The following is a 10621-nucleotide window of genomic DNA, read 5'->3' as shown; positions in this document are numbered from 1 at the left end:
CCTCTTTCTTTCTTTCTTTCTTTTTTTTTGACAGGCTTTCTTCATAAGCATCCAGAAGAAAGTTTTCTCACCTGTCTTCTCAAGATATCCCATGAGAAAGGGGGGAGTGGAGCTGCCTGGAACAGAGCTAGGACCAGGGCTACACCCAGTAGGGAGACAATGGTTTCAAAGGCTCCATGGGGTGCTGCAGAGGGGGCCTTGGTGTCCCTTCTCTTTATTGTAACTAACCCAGAAGCCGACAAGAGGGGGGCAGGTGGGGAGGGAGTGCTCAGCCCCACGGGACACTAGGCTTCAGGGACATCCCCCCCCCCCCCAGTGGGGGTGCCCACAGGAATGGAGACAGCTCTTGGACTGGTGGGTAGCTTCTGGGATAGCAGAAGATGGTGGTTCTCACAAGTTCGTCCTTGCTGCTTATGGCTGAACTCAGCTGATTGGCTCTCTTTTCCAACCAGTCTTCCAGATGGCCCTCAGGGAGCTTGAGGACATTTAGTGGCCACTTCCTGGCCTGCCTCTCCTTCTCCACCTGGATACTCTGCTCCTGCAGGTCTATCTGTGACATGTGGGGAAATCTGCATTTGGAGCCAAAGTCACACTGGTCTGGCAGCGGAAACTTCCTGCAGGGCCGCTTGTCCTGTTCATCTGACAAGATGGAAGATGCATCTTGGAACAGGTCATCCCGGACCTTCTTGGCCTTGAGGCGCTGCAGCCCATTCAGGTGTTTCTTTTTCTTTCTTTTTTTTTTAAATGTTTTATTTATTTCTAGGAGAGAGAGAGAGAGACAGCGTGAGCAGGGTAGGGTCAGAGAGAGAGAGAATCACAGACTCCGAAATAGGCTCCAGGCTCTGAGCCGGCAGTCAGCACAGATCCCGACGCGGGGCTCGAACCCACGAACCGCGAGATCATGACCTAAGCGAAAGTCGGACGCTTAACCGACTAAGCCACCCAGGCGCCCCCCATTCAGGTGTTTCTTGCAGGTGTGGAGCTAGTCCTGGAAGGAGCGGTTGCAGTAGTCACAGAAGTAAGACGTCCCCATGGCCACCTGTGCCAGGTGCTGCCGCCGCCTGGCTCTCAGCAGGGCCCCGAGCTCCTCCTCCTTCTGTGACTTCCACCTTCTTTAGCTTTCATTTTAACCCCTTTCTTTATCTATTTGTGGTTTTTCTATTAAAATGTTTTATTGTGGTAAAATATGCATCATGTAAAATTTTCCATTTTAATCATTTTTAAGGATGCAATTCAGTGGCATAAGAATATTCAATGTTGTACAACCATCACCACTATCTATTTCTGGAATTTTTCATCACCCTGAACATAAACTGTGTACTGCTAGTTAACCTTAAAAATAAAACTGCCAGTTCATTTTACCAGCAAAAATGGGTTTATTCAGGAAGAGCAGAGAACTGCAATCCGGGACCAGCAAGCTACAGCAAAAACCGAAGGCAAGTCTGGAGAACAAAGGAGAGAAACTGCTCTTTTACGGAGGAAAGAGGGAAGTTGGGAGGGGTGTTATAAACAAAAAGTCCAATGAAATAAACTAGGATTTGGAAGTACGGTAGCTTCTCATTTGCTGGGTCGTGATTGTCTCTCATTGGCTGGGCTGTTGCTAGGGGAGAGGAGGGTAGCATTTTTTTCCTTCTACCTGGATAGTAAAACAGTATGGAGATGCAAGGTCCATCCCTTCCTCTTGGATTTGCAATTGATGACAGATGGTAAGACATGAGGGCTCCCCCTACTAGCCTCCTGATTCCATTTTAGTGGTTTCCCTTTTATTGATTTTCATAGTGCCCATTAAACAACAACTTCTCATTCCTTCCTACCCCAAGCTGGTGTTAACCTCTAAGCTACTTTCTGCCTCTAGGAATTTGCCTATTCTAGGTACTGCATATAAGTGGGAGAATACAATATTTGTCCTTTTGTGTCTGGTTTATTTCACATAGTATGTTTTCAAGGTTCATACATGTTGTATCAGAATTTCATTCTTTTTTAAGACTGAATAATGTTCTACTATATGTATATACCACATTTTGTTATTCCATTCATCTGTATATGAATATTTGGATTATTTCTGCCTTTTGGCTATTGTCAGTGATGCTGTTATGAAGACTAATGTGCAAAAATTTATTTCAGTCCTTGCTTTCAATTCTTTTGGGTATGTACCTAGAAGAGGTATTTTTATATTTAACTTTTGAGAAACCGACAAACCATTTTCTACAACAGGTGTACCATTTTGAATTCCTATCAGCGATGCAAAAGCGTTCCAATTTCTCCACATCTTCACCAACACTAATTATTTTCTGGGCTTATTTGTTTATTTGTTTTTAATTGTAGCCATCTTAATGATTGTGAAGAAGTATCTCATTGTATTTTGATTTACATTTCCCTAATGGCTAGTGATATTGAAAGTCTTTTCCTGTGCTTATTGGCCATTTGTTTATCTTTTTTGAAGAAAGTTCTATTCAAGTCTTTTGCCCATTTTTGAAGTGGGCTGTTGGTTTTTGTTCAGTTGTAAGAGTTTTTCTATTTTTTATTGACATAATTTATTTTTCTGTCTCTCCTGAATTCCCAAGAAGCATTAGGTGGATCTTCTCTATTTGTGCTGTCCAATATGGTAGCCACGAGCCACGTGTGACTATTTAAATTTAAATTTTTTAATGTTTATTTATTTTGGGGAGAGAGAGAAAGAGAATGAGCAGGGGAGGGACTGAGAAAGAGGGAGACACAGAATCTGAAGCAGGCTCCAGGCTCCGAGCTGTCAGCACAGAGCCCCATGTAGGGCTCGAACTCACAAACTGAGATCATGACCTGAGCTGAAGTCGGAGGCTTAACCGACTGAGCTACCCAGGCACCAATTAAAAAATTTTTTTTAATGTTTATTTAATTTAGAGAGAGAGACAGAGACAGAGTGTGAGCAGGGGAGGGGCAGAGAGAGAGAGAAAGACACAGAATCTAAAGCAGGCTGCAGGCTAAGAGCTGTCAGCAGCACAGAGTCCAATGCGGGGCTTGAACTCATGAACCGTGAGTTTGTGACCTGAGCCAAAGTCGGATGCTTAATCAAGTGAGCCATCCAAGCACCTCATGACTATTTAAATTTAAACTTTAGTTGATTAAAGCTAAATAAACTTAAATTTCAGTTCTTTAGTGGCATCGGACACATTTCATCTTGTCAACAATCACATGTGACTGATGGCTTCCATATTGGACAGCACAGAATGAACAATTTTATCATCACAAAAAGTTCTATTAGATAGCATTGTTCTAGATCTACCTTCCATATCTCTTTTTTCCCTAATATTCTGCATCTCTATTTTTATGATCTTCATTCTGAGAGAAGACCTTGACTTTATCATTCACACCTTGAAATGGTCTTCAGTCATGCCCAATTACATTATTGACCTCTAATATTTAATTTTAAATTTTATTTGGCGATTAGCTTTATAAATGTCAAGATTTCCTTTTGTTCTTCTATTGATACCTTTTCACAGGAGCATATTCTTTTTTAAAAAATGTTTATTTATTTATTTTGAAAGAGAGCGAGAGTGTGAGTAAGGGAGGGGCAGAGGGAGGGAGAGAGAGAGAATCCCAAGCAGGTTCTATGCTCAGCACACAGAGCCCACCGCAGGGCTTGATTTTATGACCGTGCAATCATGACCTGGGCTGAAATCAAGAATCAGATGCTTGGCCGACTGAGTCACCTATGCACCCCCATAAGAGCATATTCTTAATGGATGCAGTTTGCTTTTGATTAACGACAAGGACACTAATTCACTTTAAGAAACTTTTTTTATGTCCTCTGTCTCTTGAATTAACTTTCTTTCCTCCAGGGTTGCATGTCCTGCTTGTTCATCTTAGTTCTTCTCTTCCATGCGGTTGGTTTTCTTAATGTCTAGTGATTCTTAATTGTCCACTTACATTTTTTAAAGGCAGGACTAAGTGGATACATAGCTCATATTTATTTTATTAACAACTGATGATCCATTTCCACAACTGGGCTCACTCCTTAACTGCAGGATTGATGGAAGGCTCTAGGTTGAGAACAGTCAGATAAGCTCCCACAGTTGTTAAAACAAATGGAAGGCTTTATTCTAAAAAAAAAAAAAAAAAAAATTCTTATTGTTTTATTTATTTCTGAGAGAGAGAGAGAGAGAGAGAGAGACAGCGTAAGCAGGGGAGGGTCAGAGAGAGAGGGAGATACAGAATCTGAAACAGGCTCCAGGCTCTGAGCTGTCAGCACAGAGCCCAACATGGGGCTCGAACCTACGAACCATGAGATCATGACCTGAGCCGAAGTCAGATACTTAACTAACCGAGCCACCGAGGTGCCCCTTGGAAGGCTTTATTCTAGAGGTGAGTATTTCGTTTCAATCATGGGTGGGCTGCATCCCCATATTTTCTTTCTTCTTTTCCTCCATGCATATTGTGAATGTACAGAATTATCTCAGACCTAATTTGATTCTCTGGTCTCAAGAATTGACTAGGCAGGTTCTCCGATTTGATTAGAGAGTGGTAATGATGGGTCTATCCTGGGGCCAAATGCTGCAGCCAGCCTCTCTAAATAGAGAGAGGAGCTCAGATGATGAAGGGCAGACCTTTAATTAGTAACTCCACGGTCCGCATGTGCTTCCTGCCCTTGCCAACTCCTTGAGGCTCTGAGAAAACTCATCTCTAGCTTATGTTTCAGATTTCTGTTGTTTTTGTTTGTTTAGGATATGGATTTCTCTGCTCTGCTTTCTCCGTCAGATAAATGACATCCGCCCATCTTCATTAACAGATCTTTGCTTTTGTGGACCTCGGGTGCATTAGGTTGTATTAATTCTCAACCTATAATGATTATTAAACATCAGTACATTGTTCCACCATCATTGTTTTTATTATTATTTATTTTCATCACATGAAGTATCTCAGCTCCTTTCTTATAGGATGAACGTATTTTTACTCCATGTTTGCATTTTTAACTGATATAAATGGTACTAATAGGTATGTTGTCTTTTTTCGATCAATGTTGTGTTTTAAATATGTACTATGATATCTTGTGAACATCAAATTAATGTTTTAGAATTCAGCCTGTTATTCCATTATAATCCTCCACTCCATTCATTTATTTATTCTCTGGTGTTGGATACCTAGGTTACCTCCAACTCTCTACTCCCACAAGCCCTTGGTAGGAATTTCTATTTCCCCATATATTTCAACAACACTTGCTATTTCACTATTTAATTTTTGCCCATCTGATGGACATGAAGTAGTATATCATTGCTGCTTTAATGTGTATTTCTTGAGCATCTCTTTCCATTTTCATGTTAACAATTTGGATTTCCCCTTCTGCAAATTGCCTATTATATTAGCCAAGATATACTGTATTATGCTGTTCTAAAAAACAATCCAGAACTCTGTTGGCTTAGGAGAAGAAATGTTTATTTCTTGTGCTGGTTAGTTGTCAGAGAAGTTCTAGTCCTCAGCCACTCATAGACCCAGGATGATGGATCAGTTATAATCTTAGATATTGCCAATCATTATCCCAGAGGAAAAGAAAACATATTGAATTGTATATTGACTCTGGAGCTTCCATTCAGCAATGACACACATTATTCCTACTCGCCTTTCATTGCCGTAGCTAGTTACATGGCCATATTGAACTTTAAGGGTATGGTAAACCGTATGATGAGAATGCGTGTTGACCACTGTGGAAAGTGCTGGTGTTCTCTCCCCAGCTGCCCTGCCTGGCCCCGCTGCGGATAGGCTGCGCCATCCCTGGGTACTGCCCGGCTTCCCTCTACCTGCTTGGAGGCCTGCTTGGCTTGCTCTGCCTTCTAAGTTGAGGCCAGGTGTCTGCTGCATGTTAGAAGCTTTCATTCCTCTCCTTTCATCCCCAGAAAACAGGATCCTCACTCCCTTAGCTGACAAAGAACGGCCCTTCCTGCTCTTGGCTCTCTGTCCCTGGGAACCGTAACTTCTTTCCCACTTGGGCTATGTATCTATCTGTACTTGAGCTCTGTATGTTTAATGAAGGCAGGTTCCTCCCCCCTCCCACCCCTGCCAACCCATCACCTTTTGCTTTTGTGCATTAAAAGTGCTACAAACTCAAAAAAAAAAAAAAAAAAAAAAAGCTATGGTAAAGTACAAGCCTACTATGCGCCTAGAAGGAAGAGAACTGGAAACATTTAGTGAACTCAACTAATAACACAACCCTGGTCTGTGCTTCTGGTCAAAAAATACTCAATTTGGGTGTTTTTTCACACATAAAAACTACACTCCCTCCCTCCCTAAGGCAGTTGTCTAAACATCTGGAGGGAAGGAATTTTTTTCGTTCTACCCTCTGAGGGACCCCTACAACAAAAGCCAGATTAACAAGAGAAAAATAAACAAAAGGCTATTAACACTTGTGTTTCCTATATACATGGAAGAAACTCAGGAAAATAACTCAAAGAGGTGGTTTACAATGCAGGTTTATATAACATCTTCAGCAAAGAACAATACGTTTGTAGAGAAATGACGGCACCCAAAAAACCCCACACATTTTTAGGCTTACAAGGGTGACAAATGTCGGAAGGAAACTAAGGGTAGACAGTGCTAGTTTGTAAAGTTTGTATGCAGATTTCTCTGGTGACTCCAGACTGACAGGGTCTAAAGTTACCTCTGGTGATTAACTTTCATCTTTGCTTGTAGAGAGGGGAAATTTATGTCCTTCTTTTAAGGAAATAGGAGGACAGAGAGATTTTCTTGTATCTGCTTTTTCTCGATTGTCTTCAGCTCAAAACAATCCTTATGCCCAGGTGGCATATTTTGGGGTGCATATTCTGGTTTCTTTCACACTCCACCCAGCCATCCACACTCTGTATCCCAGGAATACATATGTTCCTTGCTTCAGCCCTGATTCCCTGCTCTGGGAGTAGCTTCCTTGTCCTTTGTTCTCCATAACCATTGGCTGTCCTTTCTGGAAGATTCTTTTTTTTCCATCATCCTCTTTGGCCTTATCTGAGATAGATATTAGTACATTTCCTGCCCACCGATGGCTGGGGGCCTTGGCATCATTTTAAGGCTTAAAGGGTCATAACGTTTATGCTCATAATTTCCTTGGCCATGCAATGCTTCCTAAAACCTTAGTAACCTTCTTATTTATTTTATTTTATTATTTTTTTTAAATATTTTTTTATTTATTTCTAGGAGAGAGAGAGAGACAGCGTGAGCAGGGGAGGGTCAGAAAGAGAGGGAGATACAGACTCTGAAATAGGCTCCAGGCTCTGAGCTGGCAGTCAGCACAGAGCCCGACGCGGGGCTCGAACCCACGAACCGCGAGATCATGACCTAAGTGAAAGTCGGACGCTTAACTGACTAAGCCACCCAGGCGCCCCCCTTCTTATTTATTTTAATCTAATTAGTTCTGGGTGACAGAGCTCATCAACAGCCATTTTCTAGATGTAGTTCTTGGATTTGCTAAGGTTCCTTTCTCACCCTATTCCCCACCCTTTCCTTTTTACATAATTGCGGGTAAGGTATTGAGTTTATCAGGCTGTTGTGGAAGAATTGCACATCTAGTCTCTTAGAGCCATTTTGTCAAACTGAAAGGAATTACATGTATAGTATGTATATATAGTATATAGTATATACAGTATATAGCATATAATATATAGTATATATAGTAATAATATATAGTATATATAGTATATAGTATGATATCTAGTTTTTATATGTTACTAATGTTACATATTTAGTAAATATTTAGTAAAAGCAGCAGAAATTCTCTTGTGATTCTCCTAAAATTGAGAGTGTCAGTGTGTGTGTGTGTAAAGTCTTAAGTGATAGAGCTCCCCAAACATATTGAATAAGAGAATTAAGATTTGTTGTAGGTGGGGCACTTGGGCAGCTCAGTCAGCTAAGTGTCTGACTTCAGCACAGGTCACAATCTCACAGTTCGTGAGTTCGAGCCCCTCATCAGGCTCTATGCCTGGAGCCTGCTTTGGATTCTGTGTCTCCCTCTATCCCTCTCCTGCTCACTCGCTCTCTCTCTCACTCTCTCAAAATAAATAGATGTTAAAAAAATGTTTTTAAAAGATTTGCTGGAGGTCATGACTCATTGGAGATCATTTTATCCTATTAAATATTTAGGGTTTGCTATGCTGGGTCACTAACCCATAAAAATACTGATTTTATAAAGGTACATGAAGAACCTCTATTTTGGAGTTTGATATTAATGCCCTCTCAAAACTTACTTTGATTCTTATTACCAGAAGACCTAATAAACAAAATTATCAGGAAAAAAAAAGGAATTACTGATACCTCACCTTTACTTGAATCCTCACTCTGGGACTTTATCCATTCAAAGGTGTTTATCAATCTATAAAACAGCTGCAAACTTGACATGATCCATCAAGAGGCTGAGATTTTAATCAGTCTTGAACTTCCAAGCTCTTATCATTTTTCCCTTTTACTTGTGAGGGTTGAGAAACAGTTATCACTTCCAACTGTACAAGAACCTAATTTTCTGGTTCCTCTCAATCTCCTCCTTTCCTGGTTGGAAATGTGCCAATGACTTTCTGCTTGTGTTTCCAGTGCAGTCAACAGAAACTAATGCTCACTACTGTCTTCCTTCCCTCCAGGTTTAAAAGCTTATTAGGTTATAAGACCTACCTTCCAAGTTATTGCAAGTGAAGAAGAATGGAGCGCCCGGGTGGCTCAGGCGGTTAAGCTTCAGACTTCGGCTCAGGTCATGATCTTGCATTTTGTGAGTTTGAGCATCAGGCTCTGGGCTGACAGCTCAGAGCCTGAATCTTGTTTCAGATTCTGTGTCTCCCTCTCTCTCTGTCCCTCCCCAACTTGTGCTTTGTCTCTCTCTCTCAAAAATAAATAAATGTTAAAAAACTTTAAAAAAGAAAATGCAATAGGACACCACACAAATTTTTAGATTAATAAGCAATATTAACAAAAGTTTTAAATCAATAACACTCAGGGGTGCCTGGCTGGCTTAGTCAGTGGAGCGTGTGACTCTTGATCTCAGGGTCATTAGTTTAAGCCCCACATCGGGTGTAGAGATTACTTAAAGAAAACTTAAGAAATCTTTTCAAAAAATCAGTAGCATTCTTCTATATCATCTATTACCAGAAAATTTAATATAAACTCATATGCCGTTCACACTGGCAATTAAAAAACTATATAATATATATAGAAATTTACTTATCAAAGAATGCACAAGAAAAACTTTAAAACTCTAATAAGCTTCACAAATGAAGACTGGAATATGTGGAGAGATATATCATGTTAAAGAATGAGAAATGTTAATACCACAGAGAGGTAAAGTTTCCTTCTAATTGGTAATTAATAATAATAATAATAAATATAATAGAATTTCTATCAAAAATAAATTAGAGGGGCACCTGGGTGGCTCAGGCGGTTAGATGACTGACGTCAGTAAGGTCATGATCTCAAGGTTCATGAATTCGACCCTTACGTGGGACTCTGTGCTGACAGCTCAGGGCCTGGAGCCTACTTCAAATTCTGTGTTTCCTTGTCTTTCTCTTCCCCTCCCCTGCTGTCTCTCTCTCTCTCTCTCAAAAATAAACATTAAAAAATAAATTAGACACATAACATTGATTCTGAAATTTATAGGGAAGACTAGGAATTCACAGATAATTAAGACAACTTAGAAGAAGGGCAAGGATTTTTCCTAATACATATTAACACAGTCTACAGAGCCATAGTACTAAAAATAACGTAGAACCAGAATTGAAACAAACAAGTAGGTCAATGGAACAAAAATAGATGTCATGAATTTGAAATTGATGAAGATGGAATCATAAGTCAGGGGAGAAATAATGAATTTTATGGTTGATAATATTGAGAATAGTGGTTTATATTAAGGATTAAAATAAATTAGTTCTACGTAACTCTTTTAAAAAGTGAACTCAATATGCTTTAGAAATCTAAATGTGTAAAGTATAAGAGGGATATAGTAGAAGAAAGTATATGATCATCCTGTGACCTTATTTGTTCATCAAATATTTCTGGTTTTCCTCCTAGATGCATGGTAGGGTTACATTTTCCAACCTCCTTAAAGTTAGGTGTGGCCATATAGCTTGATCAGTAGATGAAATTTCAGCGGAAGCAACAAGTATCGCTTCTAAGCAGAGACTTAAGAATCATTGGGCAGTTTACCATATTTTCTTTTCCTTTGGCCTGATGACAAGTAAGGTTAGAGATGGTAGTCACTCCATTAGCCTGCGTCTTTGAGTGGCTGTGATACGTGGAGACCCCTGTTGACTTGGAGTGACCCCGAAATACTTCTTTGTGGTTTCAAGCCATTGAGATTTTATGGTTGTCTGTCACCAAGCCTAATTTAGCCTATCCTAACTGATATAGAAAGGGGGGTCCTGCCACAACACAATCTAAAATATGTGGCAGTAGCTTGGGAGCTGGTCACCGGGTGACAAGGAATCTGTGAGCAGATGTTGGAGAGATTGCACTTCATTTTATGTAGTGGCAGAATATTGGTTACATCTATTAGTATCATTTGTATTAGTTAAATATGCAAATATCGAGCAAAAATACATTCATCCTATAAGAAAGGAGTTGAGATGGTTCATGATGATGAATTTTCATCTCTGTTAATACTTTTCATTTTAGCCATTATATC

The 10621-nt window shown here is 40.1% G+C and overlaps 1 pseudogene; it reads right to left on the bottom strand.

The window, feature by feature from the left end:
- Window positions 1-268: 268 nt before the first annotated feature.
- On the bottom strand, window positions 269-1033 carry LOC120235485 (annotated as a pseudogene).
- Between the last annotated feature and the right edge of the window lie 9588 nt (window positions 1034-10621).

Source organism: Hyaena hyaena, unplaced genomic scaffold, assembly GCF_003009895.1.
Source record: "Hyaena hyaena isolate Hyena2069 unplaced genomic scaffold, ASM300989v1 scaffold_130, whole genome shotgun sequence".
Lineage (NCBI taxonomy): Eukaryota > Metazoa > Chordata > Mammalia > Carnivora > Hyaenidae > Hyaena > Hyaena hyaena.
This window is presented reverse-complemented; position numbering and strand designations above follow the sequence as displayed.